This window comes from Manacus candei, unplaced genomic scaffold (genome assembly GCF_025592945.1).
Source record: "Manacus candei isolate 608988 ecotype Guabito, Panama unplaced genomic scaffold, ASM2559294v1 h1tg000034l, whole genome shotgun sequence".
Taxonomy (NCBI): Eukaryota; Metazoa; Chordata; class Aves; order Passeriformes; family Pipridae; genus Manacus; species Manacus candei.
The window spans coordinates 2,036,440-2,055,699 of NW_026138082.1; the positions used below are offsets into that span (position 1 = coordinate 2,036,440).

At 38.8% G+C, this 19,260-nt stretch overlaps 1 protein-coding gene across 2 annotated transcripts in view; it reads right to left on the bottom strand.

Annotated features, from left to right (window-relative positions):
- Nucleotides 1-19,260, bottom strand: part of PDE7B (phosphodiesterase 7B) — a 171,813-nt gene that overhangs the window by 95,070 nt on the left and 57,483 nt on the right. The window lies entirely within an intron of this gene.

Sequence of the window (19,260 nt, forward strand, 5' to 3'; positions counted from 1 at the left end):
AGAGAATATAGTTAAAGGCTTCAGAAGTAGGAACTTTTTTATTATAAAGTTCCATAATTTCTTTTGTAAATTTATTTTATATGTTGGATCTATGCATAAAACATGCCTAAACAAGCTTAGGATCTATATGAATCTCGTCATTTTGGCTCAGTACCAGTCTCTTACAAACTTTTCCCCATTCCACTCATCAAAAACAACCTAGAACTTCAGCCAGAGTTATCTATTTTCATATTCATCCTATGATGGAAAAAGAGCTTACAAACATTAACAGCTATTCCATAATGATAAGACAGGGAAATTAAATACCTCCAAATAGCTCCAGCAGATTTTAATTATTTTTCCCCCTATATAAGCCTAAGGAATTGAAACAAATCCCATTCAGATAGCCCAAGTTTCAGGGGACAATTGATGACAGAAACAGCAATTACAGGAAAGGCTACCTCAAAGAGCCTGAGTTCCATATCAGTAACAAACTGTTACTGATGAATCAAGAAGATAAGGCTACCTTTACGGAAAAACGGGAAAGGGTCTAAAAACAGATATTCCAGTTAACAATGGGAAAATATCTGGAGAAAAGCCAAAGTCTCATTTATTTGTGCAGCCTTTAGGGAAGAAAATATTGTAATGTATGGTTGCCATGCTAGGAATATGAGAAAGCAAATTAGCAACTGAAAGGCTGTTCAAACAAAAATCTATCTTTAAAGATAGCATATTAGATTTCTAGAATTTGTATATGATGAAGCTTTTATAATGCTTGTGTGGATAGTTTGAGGATGCTTATTATGAGAAACACAAAAGTGTGGTTTAGCATATGAAAGAGAGTGAGCACAGTAGGTAATCTGACTTCCTGTCACATGATTGAGCCAAACATTAAAGGAAAAGAGGTATATCAATTTTCTGGTAGTGGGAGATGAGAGGGACAAGGCTGCTGGGATCTGCAGCTGGCCCAGACCAGAGGAATTACTTTGTTTGTTACGACTTTTTGGGCTTTGATGTGTTTGTTTCCCTGGGGACAGGAGCTAAAACCTATTGTGGTGTGATAGTCCTTGACTTCCTGGAAGGAGCAGATAGCCCACTAGATGACTAATTGCCTCAGCACACTGGGGTGGCCAAGCTCACTACCTCCTAGAATCTCCTGGGTCAGTGAATGGGCGGTGTGATTAAAACTTCCACTACAATTCCAGGGGAAGCATTAGGACTGCTGGGACTCAGCTCTAACACGATTTCAGCAGAGGGATGGACGGTTGAGCAGCCAGAGAACAAAAGCAGGGACAAGAGTTTGGTGAGGACAGGAGTAGCAGAGTGCCTAGGTTTTCTGAGTTTTCCCGTCATTTGGGCAGCCCACATTCAGATAAAAGTGGAAAATTCAGGTGCAGTTGACAATGGACCCCACATGCACATGAGCTGGAATTTTTATTGCCTTGTAGGGTGAAATAGGCCAACATGTAGAGAAAACTTGATGGTGATGGAAGGTATTCACTACAGCTGCTTTCTGCTGGCTGGAGCTAGAACTAGACCTCCTGATAACTTCCTAGACTTCTGAATTAGGAGAGTCTAGTTTTACCCTACCATAGAAACCAAATGGCAAGAGAGCCAGGTCTGTAATTTAACAATAATCATGAAGCCACCAAGTCACAGCTTTGTTTAAGTAAGACCTGGTTAGGTCACATCTCTTAAAAGTAAATGAATAGGAAAGATTAAAGTGGATTCAGCAGCAAACAATTATCTTTGACCACATACTATCAGCTAGATGGTCTTGTGCCTTTAAGTCTAGGATAATTATGGTTTTCTCCAACAATATCCAATTACATGACGAATAACCTTGGCGTCTAAGGCAGGAACCTCTGATATGCGTCACTTCTTACCTCAAGAAGACTGTTTATCAGAGTTATCAGTGCTGGCTGCTGAAAAATCAGCCTGCTATTGTTACATTCCCATTCAGAGCACGCTGTCTTCCAAAACATCCGAGCAGACCTGACAGACTGATGGCTGAGAGTACTTTGACATACTCTACCAAAGGGAACTCTCGGGGAGAATAAGCCAACTGCATTCATTGCACTTCCTCCTTTATAGTGTGTGGTAATGTAGCTGGGGAATGCAGGGGAAGTCTCTCCTGTGAGAGACAAAGCAGCAAATACATATAGGAAATCTTAAGGTCATAGTTCTGATTTGCACTGATTTCATTCCAAGTTCTTAGTGCCAGTAGTTGCAAAGTACAAGGACAGAAATTTCTTGCACTGAGAAAAAAAAGTCTATTATATTCAGGGATCAGTCATTCCTACACAGAGTGAAGTGTTGCATTTCTGATTAGCCTTAGATCCCATAAGTGATAAAGACCAAAAACCATTATTAGAACAACAGGTGTTATCATTAAAACGCTTCCTAAGAATAGATTAGAAAGTAACATAAATGAAGTTTGTACAGTAACATCTTGTACTTTCTTAGAATAAAAAGAGTCACTACAAAGCGGAAAAACAAGGCATGAATTTTATTATAGAATTGTTTGGGATATTCATTGATAGAAATAACTATTTGTTATATATTTTGTATTAATCAATTTAGCTATATAGCACACTAAACAGAGATTTGCACTTAATATATTTAAATCTGGTTTGAATTTTGGGTTTAGAAACATCTGCTTTAGAAACATCTTCTGTTAGAAAGAAAAATTATCTTTCCGGGCCTTTGCCAGAAAAAGATAAGCTTTTGACTCATAGCCAATAAAACTTGTATTAATAATTAAAGAATGTTGATGATTAGAAGTAGCCTACAACTTCTAGGCATGTATATTGCAGATGAGACCTATCAGACTCTGTTTCTTAGTGAAAGTGAAAACATGGCATAGGTCATCAAGATGTTGTGGACTAGATCCAACAAATGTTCCTGAACTAGGATTTAGGAATTCCAAATAAGATTTTGTGCTTAAATCCAAGGATAAGACCCTGAAAACCTCAACTTTTGTTTGACATTGAAAATGCTTCAACTCTGTGTCCAACACAAATTTCTTGCTTTGCTTGCTTGCTTTTTAACCTTAACACTCAGTGTCTGAAAGATCTGAGTGTGAGCATACTCAAAAGCATCTCAGATTGAGACAGCTCAGAAGCCACTGCTACTTTCATGTTTCCATCCTATTTGCATCCAGACATGAAACATTTGTCTACTGGAGTTCCCTTGTGCTCACTCCAGTTGGTGTTCTCAGCACGTACCAGGTACAGTGTATCACAAGCTCTAGTGGTGACCATTACAAAATGGGAACCGGAGGAAAAGAGATGCCTTTTCTTTATAAAAGAGTAAAATAGTGCATGGAATTTATACAGCAGTTTAGCATTTACAAGGGTTATCCATAAATTGGTGGTGGTGGTGGAGATTAAATTTCATTGTCTGCCAGGGGGAATACTTCTTCCACAGCTTGTAGCTCTCAGCAGAACACCTTGCCTGCAGCGTTAGGTGTACTGAGCAGGAACAGCCTGTCTATGCAATAAAGAATTCAATTCACACTATGTGTGTGCAAGAGTGAAACTGTTTTGTAATGTAATGGTTATACATGCACCTAGCATAAGGGAAAATGGGAGTCTTGTCTACTTGTCTACGCTTCACAGTCTGCTCTTGGATTTTATTACATGACTTCTATGGGTCAGAGGCCACAATGTAGGAATGCTTCTTCAGTATTGTGTGATTTTGACTGGAGCAGATTAAGCTGTAATTTTAAAATTTGATTTATTTTTGACTTTAAAAGTCAACCTTTTTTATTTAAGATTTTTTTTTAAAATTTAAACTAGCTTTATAGTAGCTCTCTGTAATTAAAAAGTTAGTTAAGTGCTTGTAAGCCAAACCAAATGCAGGACTTGAGAGTCCTCAAGTGAACAGAATCGCAGACTCACAGAGTATGCTAAGTTGGAAGAGACCCACAAGTATCGTTGAGTCCAACTCTTAGCCCTGCACAGGACCATCCCCAAGAGTCACACCATGTGCCTGAGGCTATTGTCCAAATGCTTCTTGAACTCTGTCAGGCTTGGTACTGTGACCACTTCCCTGGGGAGCCTGTTCTAGTGCCCAACCATCCTTTGGGTGAAGAACCTTTTACTAATATCCAACCTGAATCTCCCCTGACACAACTTCAGGCCATTCCCTCAGGTCCTGTCATTGGTCACCACAGAGAAGAGATCAGTGCCTGCCACTCCTCTTCCCCTCACGAGGAAGTCGTAGACTGCAAAGAGGTCTCTCCTCAGTCTCCTCTTCTCCAGGCTGAACACAGCAAGTGATTTCAGCCGCTCCTCATACGGCTCCCCCCCAAGGTCCTTCACCATCTTCATTCCCCTCCTTTGGAGACTCTCTAAGAGCTGAATATCTTTCCAATATTACGGTGCCCAAAACTGCACACAATATTCAAGGCGAGGCCACCCCAGTGCAGAGTAGAGCAGGACAATCACCTCCCTTGACTGGCTGGCGATGCTTTGCCTGATGGCCCCCAGGACATGGTTGGGCCTCCTGGCTGCCAGGGCACTGCTGACTCATATTCAACTTACCATCAGCCAGGACCTCCAGGTCCCTTTCTGTGGCACTGCTTTTCAGCATCTCGTTCTATAATCTGTCCAGGGTTTCCCCATCGCAGGGACAGAATCCTTCACTTCCCCTTGCTGACCTTCCTATGATTGGTGTTTGCCCAGTCCTCTAATTTGTCAAGGTCTCTCTACAGGGCCTTTCTGCCTTTGAGGGAGTCAACAGCTCCTCCCAGTTTTGTGGCCTCTGCAAACTTGTTTAGTAACCCTTCCAGTCCTGCATCCAAGTCATTTATGAAGATGTTGGGCTGGGCACATCCAGAGCGGCTGGAGAGCAGCCAGGCAGAAAGGGACCTGGGAGTTTGGATTGACAGGAAGCTGAACATGAGCCAGCAGTGTGCCCAGGTGGTCAAGAAGGCCAATGGCATCTTGGCCTGGATCAGGAACAGTGTGGCCAACAGGATCAGGGAAGTGATTCTTTCCCTGTACTCAGCGCTGGTGAGGCCACACCTGGAGTACTGTGTCCAGTTCTGGGCCCCTCAGTTCAGGAAAGATATGGAGGTGCTGGAGCAGGTCCAGAAAAGAGCAACAAGGCTGGTGAAGGGACTCGAGCACAAGTCCTATGAGAAGAGGCTGAGGGAGCTGAGGTTGTTTAGCCTGGAGAAGAGAAGACTCAGGGGAGACCTCATCACTCTCTACAACTACCTGAAAGGAGGTTGTAGCCAGGTGGTGGTCTCTTCTCCCAGCTATCAGTAAGACAAGAGGGCATGGTCTTAAGCTCTGCCAGAGGAGGTTTAGGTTGGATATTAGGAAGAAATTCTTTAGAGGGTAATCAGACTTTGGAATGGGCTGCCCAGGGAGGTGGTGGATTCTCCATCCCTGGAGGGTTTTTCAGATGAGACTGGATGTGGCACTTAGTGCCATGGTCTAGTAACCACAGTGGTAGTGGCTCAAGGGTTGGACTTGATGATCTTGGAGGTCCTTTCCAACCCATCTAATTCAATGATTCATGATTCTATGTTGAAGAGCACAGGGCCTAAGATGGAGCCCTGCAGAACCCTAGTAGTGACAGCTTGACAGTTTGATGTTACCCCATTCACTATTGTCCTCTGAGCCAATTGCTCACCCACCACATTATGTGTTTATCCAGCTGTGTGCTGGACATTTTGTTCAGAAGGATTCTGTGAGAGATAGTATCAAAAGATTTACTGAAATTCAAAAAGATTACATCAGTTGGCTTCCCTTGATCAACTAGATGGGTCGCCTCGTCACACAAGGAAATCAGGTTTGATACAGGGACTGTTTGTCATTAGTTTGTTCATATTCTTTTTCTAATTTGCTGATAAGCTATATACAGATGCTTTCAAAGTCCCACTGGGACTCGAATGACTATTTCAATAGTTAATAACTTTAAAAGACTGTACCTGTCAATTCCCTTTACTAGTGTTGTTACTTTATTTAATAGATAGATATTTGAGTTCCCCATTTGGATTGACATTTGCACTTCTCAGGCACTGTGAGACTCGGACATAAATTACTGTGATGTTTTGCCTCAGAGAAATTACAAATAACTTGCCACAAAGTCTTGCATTATACACCAGCCAACACTTTAGGGTAGCTTTATGAAGACAGGGAAAATGTAGAAAAATACTGTTCTACCAAGAAAGATGTATTCATTTTGATGGTCTGGCTTTGGGAACTTGATTAAAAACAGCTTCTTTGGTTGTTTTTTTTATTGTCAAAGGGTAACTGGTAAATGTTTGTGCACCAGCACTCATGGGAGAAAGCAGCCTGGAACCTGGGAGGAGGTGTTGCATTGGTCAACTTGGAACACAGGGCAAATGACTAAAACCCTCCTTCATTCCCATCCCTTGCCAAATTAAATCCAGTTTAGAGTAATATGTTGCTACACATTGTACCAACAATTAAAGTGAGTAAAAAACCTGACTGATTTTAAAACTGAAGAAGTCCTCTTTTAGAGTACTGTAATAACTGCTCTTACCAAAGACATGCCAGACGATCAGTGAGTAAAGGGCGTTAAGCGCAGAGTTTTGTATCTTGTCAAGCAGACAGCTCCTCCATCAGCAGGACACTGTCACAAGCTGTACAATAGCATCAAGCTACAGCTGACATAGGCACTATCTACATCAGCTCCAGCCCTCCCATTACGTCATTCATGTCACTGTGTTAACCCAACTCATCCTACTTTATGTCAGATAAGTTTACTACTACAAAACAGGGTCACTAGTGGTCTTAGTTGTTAGCTCTAAGTGAATAAATTTAATAGAGAAACATGGTAGAAACTGAAATTTTGGCTGCAAAATGTTTGTATCAAAAAATTTCTGAATTCCACAGGGATTTTTTTCTGTTTGTCAGAGCAATTTAGTGCTCATTTTCTTCCATAAACAAAATTTTGGTTTCCTTCTGGAAATACTGGATTCACAGATGCCATAGGAATGCCTCAGGTGAGCCTTAACATGTCTGTCTCTTTATCCCATTTTCTTCTGTTACTGAGGTTACTCAGCCAAGCTTAACCTGCTGTGAGGTGTCATCAGGGACTCCTGTCATATGTTGGAGTAACTCAGTGACAGACAGAGTGATGTACCTCCCACATAGAGGTACATACAAGAACCCTGCCTGTAAAATGTCACAGCTACTTTTCTGAATCTAAAGCTTGTTACCAGCCAAAGAACTTCCATTAAAAATTATTTGATTTGGGTTTCAAGTTTTCATCTTTTCCTGTAATGTAATTACAAGATCTAATTGCAGGAAAACAATTTTTTTTAAACATTTCTGAGGAAGATTTTCTTCCTGCCAGCTTAGGTGCATACTTGCAAGTTTTTTAGTAGAAGAGAGGTGGGCATAGTGGCAGAAGAAATAAGGACAGGAGCTGAATGATGGGCCCTGTCTGTCTGAACCTGTACTTCTGGTGTAGCTCCTAACAAGAGAGTTAAATATGCCCATAATATGAGATCCTGCATCACATCTTGTTGCTCTCGAGGCAGCTTCAGCAAGAATATAAAAACCAGATGGATAAAGGTGCTAGTAGCTTAGTAATTCCTGCAGATGATCTTTCCATTTCGAGGAAGAAGCTTTCTGGCAGGACAGTGTTATAGGGATTTATGCTGTCTTGCAGAGGGAGGGCCTGAGGCTGCACAGCTGCCAGCCTAAAAACATTTCTAGATTTACTACTGGAAATTCACTTAAAATTAAACATCAGTGACACCCTCCCCCAACAAAGATTAAGAACAAAAAAATGTCAAGTAGAAAATGTTCAGGGTGAAGAGAAAATTGTGGTGCTTCTGATTAAAATCAAAATCGAACTCTCCCCCATTCTAGCATTTCAGAAAACCTTCCAGCACACATCTGCCTCCAGTTTCCTCTTTGTTGATTCGGTCATCAATTATGAAGAGACTTTTTGTTTTGTCTCAAAGAGCCGCACAATTTGAAGCAACTGTGGTATCTAAGATGGTTCTGCCTAAACCAAACACAGAGTCCTTTATGGCACAGAGAAACTGGATTGGATTAAAACAAAAATATCCAAAACCAACAGAATTTTCTCTCTAAGCTGTTCTGAGGGTTATTATAATGTCATTTCCCCCCGTGAAACAAATAATACACAGACTTCAAAAGCCCTGAGTGTTGTTCTCAAACAACAGAAAGTAAATGAGATTTGACATCATGATTTATGATGCTTCCATTCCTTCTTTTTTAAAAAAGTGAAATATGTTAATAATTAAAGTCAAGCAAATTTGGAATCTTCTGGCTCCTAAAATATTATGACATGCGCTTGCCTAAAAAGCCCTCCAGGACAAATGTACAGTGTCAGCAATTGCACTTGTGCCTTAAATGTGGTAGCTTCCTGGACATATTATTACCTCTAATTAAACCAGTGGATTAATGTCTGTTGTTATGCTCTCTGCTGATAGTAAGAAATTACAATGAAGCATCTGCCATTCATCTTCCCTTTCCAACAGAGCTCTGTCAGTGTCTGCTGTTGTTGCTACATCACATACTACTAGCTGGGGACTCAAATAATTTTTGCTACCCCTTAACTTACTTTCATATCCTTAAAACTCCTGTCATAGGAGCAGTCCCATGGCGATTTTAATTGAATATTCACGTAACGTCTGGGTGTATTGGCAACTCTGTTTGAGGTCTCCAAAGCAAAGCCAAGTAATACCAGTTTAAAAATTATTTTATTGTATGGCAGATACTGATCCAAGCTCGTAAATATAAAACTCTGGAAACCCATAGGTAAAGAAATTAAGTTCCATTAGAAAATCTTCACAGGGCAGTTAGAGCCGATGGAAGTAAAAGTTCTGTCTTTTTCTTAGATAAACAATGACCTGTCCTTGACAAATGCCTGTCTTAACAATCGAAGTGCCAGAGCGCGTTCTGGGACTTTACAGAGCGCCCAGTCATGTACCTTAATGATAAATTTGTCTTACTACTTTTGTAGAAACCTGAAATACAGCTCATGGAGTGTAAATGCACAAGCTTCTCTTTAAGAGTATGTTCATGACTTCATACATTATTTTTTAACAAAAAAAAGACAAAAGTACTTTTATCTGTAGGAACTGTCTTTACATACTATCTAACTCTCTGAAAGACACTGAAAATAGCTGTCTCTTCTTCTGTCAGCATGGCAATATGCTTCTTCTTATGATAGTGTTATACAGTTCTGATGTCTGTTTATTACGTGATTTTTAGATGAAGAAGTCAATTCTAGTCCCCTAGTCCTCGCTTTCTTCTAGAAAATGTCTACTAATAAAGTGTACGATGCCAGTATTTCTAAGTTCCTCTCATTAACAATCTCTGTTATAAACCAAAAATACCTCAATAATCATTTTTCCTGTATATGCATGAGTAAAATGGGAGGATCTTATTACTGTATGTCAATAAACAAAGCTCTGCAATATGAATAATTCCTCTGAATTAAGTGTTAAATTAAATTTGCTCTGTATTAATCTGTAAGATCAGTGTGAAATCCTAATCTAGAGTTAAATATCATTTTACCTTAAGTTTCAAAAAGGACAGATTTCTCACTGGACTAAACCACATTTACCATTCCCCATAAACCTGTCCTCGTTTGAGTATATAAGACAAAAGCCTGATAGTTTTAGGTTGTACGCACAAATTGATGACGTGTACTGGAAGTAGGCAAACAATACCCAGAAAAACACATGCTTGCAACTAGTCATAAATTATGATTTATACACCTCCTAAGCATCCTCAGTTAAACCTTAACTGGGTTGAATGGTCCTGAAGGTAATTTATGGATACAGAAGCCTGCATGTTAGAGCAACTGCTGGGTTGAAGTCACAACAGGTGTTGACTCTCTGGCAAGGTTCAGAGAAGCAGGTAATACAAGAAGAGCAGATTAGCCAAGTTAAACAGCCACAGTGGAGGCCCCCATGTCTGCACTCTACATGCTTTGGAGGAGTTGGTTTGGACTACTCCTAATCTACTTCCATGGATTAAATGTCTAGCAGCAGCTAGAGCACTCCCAGAGCACCCACCTTGCTCTATTTCATGTGAAAGTTGTTCAGTTTGTCCATTCCAAGGCTGCTTCACAATGCAAACCAAAGTTTGCAGTAACTTGGGATAGAATCTCAAAAACCCACTCCTGAGATGACATAAACACTAATGCATACATACTGTTTGCAAGAAGAGGCTATAGAGTACCCTTAAATTAAGACTTCACAAAAGCAGTGAGGAAAATAACTCAGTTAACAAAAAAAATTTTCTGCAAATACTTTTCTACAAATATCCTGAAAACTTAGAACTTGATCTTATGTTAAAAAACCCCAATAAATTATCTTGCAGATGAGGTTGATTAACCAAATTTTCTATTATCCCTATACTTCAAAATTTAGAGTTTTGAACACCATGAAAAACAATGACTGTATTCAAGGAGTAAGATTAATCTCCTCCAAATGCTCACATTCACACTTCAGTTTCTTGCATAGTCAGTGGGGACAAATAGGCACCCTCTGAGTTGGATTCCTCAGACCTGTTTTAGACATCTATTTTGCAATGAGTCTGAAGGAAGTACCTTTTTCTTGTTCTTTTTAACTACAAAAGGGAAGATTAGATGATGGCTGTAGACTTTAAAATTTTTTCAGATGTTTATGGACATTCTATCAGATGAATTGCATCCCAACTGTCTTCAGCATTATTTCATCTACAGAGTGAGAAGAATGCCCTGTAAGGGAATTCCAGTAGGAGCATTCTCTGAACTTTTCTGTAAGAAATACATTAGTCTCTTGACACAGCTATCTGCAATTCAGAAATTCCATTTCTTGTTGCTAAATTGAATTTCTGTCATTTGCTACCAATATTCACAGTCACACTCCATGATTTCATAAGCCCAGAGGCTCAAGTATTTGGATCAGATCAGGGCTTGAGCATGCACAGTGCTAGACACTGTGACTGACCCTGGCATAGGAACATATTTCAGCCTACGCATTTTTGGCTCCAGTGAGAATATGTAAATACATGCTTAAGTAGTTTGATGATCAAGGGATGATCTAAGAGACCAACTTAATGCTTTAAGAAGTATGAGACATACAAGAAAATAACAGATCATCATTAGAAAAGATAATTTATTATTAAAAAATAAAAAAAAAAAGAAGGAAAAGGAAACTAAAACCATGAAGGAAAGGTAGATACCTAGGTAACAAGGCCAAAGAAAAGCATGATTTTGATTTGGTAGTTTTCTTTTTTATACTAGAGGTGAAAAAAAATTCCAACAAATTCTATACTCCCAATTCTCAGTAAGAGTGGTAAAATTATTAACAGCGTTTCCGAACAGAAAAATTTTTAGCTCCAGCATTTATAAAACAGAATGGAGAAGACCATAGGAAAGTGCATTCTTAATCTGAGAAGTTTCTGAACATGTACAGCCAGGAACTGAATGACTGAAAGCACAAAAATTCCATGGCTATCTCAGGTATAAATCACTCTTACTAGAAGTAGCTACACAGTAATCCATAGGAAATTGCAGAGACTGGGAAATTGCAAGGTATCACCAAGTGATAATTAAAGAAACAAAGATTAATTGCTAGAGATGAGCTCAAACCACAAATTATAAATTTGAACCATTTAAATCTAAGTTTGGAAAGTTTACATCTGGAGATTTCACTATACTTATTCTATCATGAAGGGATGGCTGCTGTAAAACTGAATAAGTGCTCCCATATCTGCTTTGGTCACATCACTAGATCTAATAATTGCTCCTTTCCCCTTTCCCATCTTCTGAGAGAACATTATTACAAAATATGGTTACTGACAACAATTTTCTGTACAGCAAGTACGTTGGGTAAACACAACCCACTCATAACAGTTTGGACAAAGAAGGTGAGAAACTACGTGAATGCAGTCCGTGTTTGGGCACGAGGTTAGGCATGAGGAAAAATAAAACTGCTAGAAAGCAGAGTGAATAGGCACTTGAAATCTATTTTCCAACAGGGGATCAGCAATAACTCATGTGACAATTACCATGAAATAACATATGAGATCATCTTAAGTAAATCAATCAAGCCACTGTTTCTCTGCTTTTCTAAGAAGTGCCTAGTTAAAAATAAAAAAATAAAAAAAGTGAAATGTCTGTGAAACAAAATTCAGGATTCTTCTGTGTGTGCTCCCTGAGATCAAGGGCCTATTTCTTACCCTCCTGGAGCCATACCAGCATCTGTCCTTGTGCAGGGTCAACAGATGGAAGAGAGAGCACTTAATCCCAACCTGCACTACCTTTATTTTGGTTGGTAAAAAAAAAAGTGGGTGCTGTGCGCTTTACCTGTTTTAGGGTGATGCAAGTTCAGAGTTTAAATTTTCACTAGATTACTACATAAATGCACAGCAGAATGCAATCCTTCTGTTTGCAGCATGCTTTGGACAAAAAGGGAGATACTTGGCTTTGCAGTCCACTAGAATTTGCTAGTATTTGTATCCATGCTTTGAGTGCAGCTGCTGGATAGGACTTGGAAACCTGTGTTTTTTTCCTAAATGTGATATGTGGTGCGATTTCAGTCAAGTCAAAAAGCTTTTTTGATATAAAGAGAAGCTGAAGAGTCAGGAATTTGGGGTATTTTTAGTTGAGGGACTGGAGGGTCTTTTTAATCGTCTCTTGAGCTTTTGAATCTCAGCTGGATCTTGTGGTCCCAGTGAATGGCTTTTGTGGATGTAGGCAACACAGTAACACTCTATTCTAGAGAAAGCCATCATGCTGTATTTACATTATATAGATGGTGCCAAATCCTCATTACTGCATTTCCTACGAGTTCTCTGACTCCCCCATTTCTTTCCTGTACCAAGTTCAGACATAGAATAAAACTATATATGGTTCAAGTTAATGTTTATGGGATAGAAAACCAAGAATCAGAAATTACATTTAGAAGTGTTTTATATGCCTGCTCAAAAGGCCAGAGCCAGTTTTTGTCTCCTTCAGCACCCTTCTGAAAGGTAGAATACTGCAAGACAAGTGCTTTCAGTCTGACCTGATTTACAGGACAGAACAGGATAAACCGGTGGTCACTGTCACTCAGCTACCAGGCTATACAATTACCTAAAATAGTAATTAGATCAAAATTACTGGAATAATAAGATACTATTAGAGAACTGCTCTTTAAAATATACAAAAGGCATCAGAATTTTCAATTTAATTTATCTTTCTTTGCTATAGTTTCTTATCCAAATTAATCAAATAGTCATGAAACTAGAAGCTGGATTTGACATTTACATTCTTTGTGGTTTTAGGCACAAATCTTATCACAGTAAGGACAAAGAGTTCCTACTCCTTTAGCCTGAAACCATAACACAGTGATGAACTGACACAATGACGGCATGCATACTCTATAAGGTCCTTGACAAAGGATTTGCTGTTGTGGCCTTGTGCCCACTGGTTTACCACTTCTGTCTCCAAGCAACACTCTAATGAAGGCAGCCTGGCATCTTGGCCTTCCAGATAAAGTATGGGGCAATGAACCAAGTCTTCAGCTTGCTCTGTGCCACCGTGGCCAAAAAATAAGGAGCATTCTTGGAGAAAACAGGTGAGATTTAGAATGTATTGCATTTCAGGAAGAGACAATAAACTGGGGAAGAGGTCTTATGTGACATAATGGAGCAATAAGCCTCTATTTCCACTGTGGTAAGGACACAGAGAATCCACTTTTAAAAATTCATTTACAAGCATAGTTGCTTGTAAGATACTTGCGGTATCAGGAATTGTTATTTTAAAATTGTGTTAATATACTGGAATGATACTTTAGAGAAAAAAGGAAAAACTGTTAGAAGTTATTTGAAAATTTCTACCGTTTGTCTACTCAATTGGGTAGAAGAACAGCAATTTCAGAAGTCCTATCTACATAATGCTGTTCTCACCAGAATAAATTGTTGGTAGTGAGACTTGTGTTGGCAATTAGAGATGTAAGTGAAAAGCTTATAACATTGATCTATAAGTTTAGATTTGAATTTATCTACATTAACAGGTTATCAAAAGGATACATAGTGTATATCTTTCTGTGTGCATTCACACCGTTGCTTTTCAAAGGGAAAAACCTGCTTCTCTTCATCCTGTGTAGCAAGCTGATCATGGAATAGAAGCCTGTCTTTTTGTAGCAGACATCTTAAGCCTCCCCCTTTCAACCACTATGAAGTTCTGAGTAATCTTGATGGGTAGTTTAGCAATGAGCATAGATTTCTTTCTAGTCACTATAGATTTTAGGTTGTTTCCCCATAAACATATTGCTTAATTTTACAAAAACTAATTCATGTGTTTCTTTTCCTCTCATTTGCAGAGATACAATACTTAAGTCTGCATAAGGTCAAGTCTTTGAATGACTGGCATATTAATAGTCCTTATATTGGGCTATTTAGAGCACCATTGCTCATGCATGCCTATCAGTTTCACTAGAAGTTTTGCGTGTGCAAGAGTTATAGGGTCACATTTCAAATGATGTCAGTGAGGGCTCCATGAAGCTTTGCAAAGCTGCGGAGCTTAGCCAGTGCAGAACCGTTTGACTAGATGTCTCATTTCTTTTTCTCCCTCTACTGCAGGGCAAATTGACACATTTAATTATTTTTCAATATTTTTTTCCCCATTAAGTTATACAGTTGCCTGATTAGGTTTCGCAAAGTAAATTTTAATAGATTTTTTTCAGCTGCCAGTGAAGGTGAGTTCAATAGTTACATAAGGCAGAGGCCAGCCAGCCAGAGCCTTGCCAGTACCCCTCTATCCTGGCTTTCAACACAGTTGTTATTCCAGTAATGTCTCTCTTAAGCTGTGGCTGCCAACTCTGTTCAAATGTGTGGTGGTTTTCTTCTGTGGGCAAAGAGCCACCAAGACTGAAGCCGAATCCACGAAACTAATTTCATGGCCAAATGCCAATTCCTTTAACTCTTCATAGGTAATAAACAGTGGAAGTAAGCTGTAAAGCAGCCTTTTTGTTTGGGGGGATGAGTGAGTTAGGCACCTCTCTGTGATGGAATCTGAAGAGCTTTGTTGCCTCAAAGCAACGGAGTTATGTAGTAATAGTCTGGGGAATTAAAAAAAAGGTGGCACGGCCACTTTTTTTTTTAATAACTGCTTTTCTACTTGTATTAATTTTAAATGGCTATTTGTGAGGGAATTACTTTTATTCCAAACAAGGATTCATCTGTCTGCTTTTGCAAGGATTAAGTCTACACCAAAAGGGAAACAAACTCAGCCGTATTATTCCTGTCTCTGTGGAATTTACAATAATGAAAAGAAAGCACCTCAGCCTTTTGCCATGGGGCATCTGGAAGGCTTGTGTTTTCATCTTACTAACCAGTTGCTTAAGGAGGGCAATTCATATTTCCTCTGGAAAAATTTCTGCAGACAGCAGAGTTGGCCAGCATGATGTGACCTCTTCAAAATCTACCCAGCATTTCGTTAAGGAGTAAGGACTAAGTCTGGCGATGAGAGACTGGTTGCTGAAGTAACAAACTAGATAACTTACATTTATCATCCATCCCCCTTATTTCACTATCATCAGTAAGGTTGAACAGATTAAAACTGATGGGACCATTTAATTTTGTATGTGTTATGAGTGCAGGTGTCTATTTCCTATACAGTATATATAAGGACAACTGTACTTATTCTGTATAAACTGGTATTTATTTATACACTGAAGTTTCTCTTCCACTTGACAGACCTTTTCCCTTCTGTATTAATCCTAGAGCCTGATATGGAAACTTATTCTTTCCAGGATAAATTCTTAAAACTCAGTGCTCTGCCACGTAGAGGTTACTGAGTTAGCTAGTTAAGATGTGGGAACTGGTTAAGTTGGACACTTTGGACACTTCCAAGCTAGTATGCAATCCTTCCCAGCAGAGTTAATTAGCTAAGGCATCCAACCAGCAATTTTCACAGCAAACTAACTCAATTATCTCTGCATGATATGACATTGTGTCATGTCTGAGCCCAGAATATGTCTGTCTGCATACGGGAAAAATTACCTTCGTGCTGTGCCATTGAAAATAGCAGAGGGTGCTCTAGGGAGAGGGATAGTTCCCTTCTGCCCTTCATAATATGAATTTCTGGACTAATAACCAGATAGTGAGTACATTGCTATAATCTCGATTTTTGTGTTAACTATAATTTTTTAAGTCAAAATCATTATAAGTAAAGGGCATGAGGAGTCCAGGGTTCTAACTTCCAGAATGTAGCATAAAGGAAAAGATTTTTGACATCCTATTCAGCATTATCTAGCAATTTCGTCATGGCCAAGTGCCCTCACTAACTTGATAACAGCTCCAATTTAAGCAGAATGGTTCAGATTTTCTTGCTTGCCCTGGAAGTGCTGATGAGCTGCCATTGTCTCCAGATAGACTCAGAGATTTACGTGAAACCTCTGATAACACATTTATTGACAGTGTGGTATTTTTATTATTTGTATTACTATACAACTTCAGTTTCTCATTGTACTTATAATTTTATTCTTCTTGTTCCTAAGAAATAAGGAAGCACTTATCTTCCCATTTTTCAAAGGATGGTGGATGTGCAGGGTTTGAAGTCTTATTCAATGCAATACTGAGGAAAGCTGTGATAGATTTAGGATCCGAACACTGGTCTTACCAAAAGGCTAAGGTGGGCCACTGACTGACTTTCCTCTGTGACAGTTATAAAAGTTGTGTTTCTTTAACTAGTATAACATATTGTCCTGCTTTGGCTTGGATAAAGTTAATTTTATTCTTAATAGCTGATTCAGTGCTATGTTTTTGATTTAGTATGAGAATAATGTTGATAACACACTGATGCTGCAGTTTCTACTCAGTAGTCCTTACTCTAAGTCAAGGACATTTTGGTTTCCCATACTCTGCCAGTGAGTAGATGGACCAAACTGGCCAAAGGGATATTCCATATCATAGAGCACCATGATCAGTAAATAAAGCTCTATGTGTGTGTGTGTGTGTGTGTGTGTATGTGTGTTGGTTGGGAGCTGTTGATGGCTACTTGGGAACAGGTTGGGCATTGGTCTGCCAGTGGTGAGCAATTGTATTGGGCATCACTTTTTTCTCTTGGGTTTTATTCCTCTCTCTCTCTTTTTCATTATTATTATTATTATTATTGTTATTGTTGTTATTATTATAATTATTATTATAATACTTTATTCTGTTTCAGTTATTAAACTGTTCTTGTCTCAACCCACAAATTTCACTTTTTTCTGATTCTCCTCCCACTGCAGGGGGGAAGTGAGCTAGTGGCTGCATGGTGCTTAGTTGCCAGCTGGGATTAAATCATGATGCATATAAAAGTGTAAAGAAACAAACACAATATAAAAAAAAAAGAGGGAGAACATAATTTTATATAACAACTTTAGTACAGATAATTACACTAATCCTAAGCATATCTTGGGAAGAGCACATTGTTATTATCTATTAAATCCTTAGGAAACACTGTGAAGTGACCATTTAATTTTGTCATTCAAGTTATATTTTACAATTGAATTACAAATATCAATCACTCTGATTCTGAAAGATGAGGCTTTAAACTGATTCTGTGCTCTTAATCTTAGATTGGGTGATATCTAGTCAGTGCATTGAAAAGTTACCTACTTTCACTATAGGCATTGTAAGCATTTAGGCATTTATTTATCTATTATTTACTATTTTCTAGCAGGAAGACAAGAATAGAACAAGATTTTTACTGCAAACCTTCTTCCTCAACCTTTATAGAAAAAGAACCTCATCCACATAATTTATGTTACCTCAAGGAATGTGGACTCACAGCAGCAGGCCTGGCATTACTCCTAAAAAACTTTAAACTTTAAGCTAACCCAGAACCAGTAGTATAACTCAGATACAGATATTTTTTGACAAAAACAGCTGCTACCATTTTAGAGTAAAGCTTGATAATATGTAGAGTCAAGTATGGACTGATCTTGTGTCAAAGATCCCTGAAGAAATACCGTCGGTACTCCAGACTCCTGTGTTTCATTTTGTACTAGAATAATTATCCTCTTGCAGTTGCTGGAACTTGCCCTCTAGATTTCTGTTAGCACTGTGTCGCTGTTACAGTAAATGACAGCGCGACTGTTTCAGCACATTTCAAAGAGGGTGCATTTCAAGAAAGATGTCCCTCTCTGAAGGCACATGGTGTCTTTGTTCACTAGTTATGCCCACAGACATTAATGTCAGCTTCACATTGATAAGTGACAAACTGTGTCATGTTCTCTCAGAAATTCAATTCCCTTGTGAAATCTGAGATTGGACACTCATGACACATTCAACACAAACTCTTAGACCTTTCAGGCTGCACGGTTCCTGGTTCCCTACAGAGTTCAGCATGAAAGGAGTGGTACCAGAGTGGACACCCTCTGGTTTTACAGCACTATCAGAACCACACACATTTCTGTGATAAATAGAGATAGTGGAGTTTGTCTCCAGTAGCTGCTCTCAGAACAACTACAACTTCTACTATGTTTCTGTTTGTTAGTTTCTATTTCCCATACCTCTTACAAAGCTGTTCGAATATCCAAATTGCACTTAGAATAGTTTAAACTCTGTACATGATTTAGAATACTTTGGGGTGAAATGTAAAATTCTGTAATATATACTGTAGTCCTTAATTTGTTAGAGACACTGAAGAATAATAATAGCAGGCGAAACACTTTTTAATACAAGAGATGTAACTTCTGAGAGTCAGTTGACGTGTGCTCTTGGAGCAATTTTTACATTCCTAGCAGTTTCCTTACACAGCACAACATATATTCTCATTCTTGTACATGTATATACTAAAAGACATAGATAAGAATATATCTAATGGAAACAAGATCTTGTTCTTCTCACTGCTCCTAAAGAATCATTTGCATTAGGGAGGATGTCAAACTCCCGCTTTTTGACTGACTTGTTATAAAAATGCCAAACCAAATGATGAACCAAACCCATGCAGAAGGTTATTTTTTTGTTCTCCTCTCTCCCATCTTGCATTTCCCCACCCAATGCATAATAACAATTGCATGATTATAACATCCTTAGAACTAGAGTATTAGGAATTCAATTGTATTTACACTGTAGATTATAATTGGCATGATAAAGGATCACAAGTGTATCTTTTCTGTCAGCTTGTTCCATTAAGAAGGTCTAACCAAGGATCATTGATGTAATAGATCATTATGGCCCATTGTGTCAGTTCATCTGTTGGGATCTGTGCACTATAAGCATGACAGATTTCTCTGCAGCAATTAAAGTCTATTGTGACAATAGGATTTAATGAATATAAACAACAAACCACATA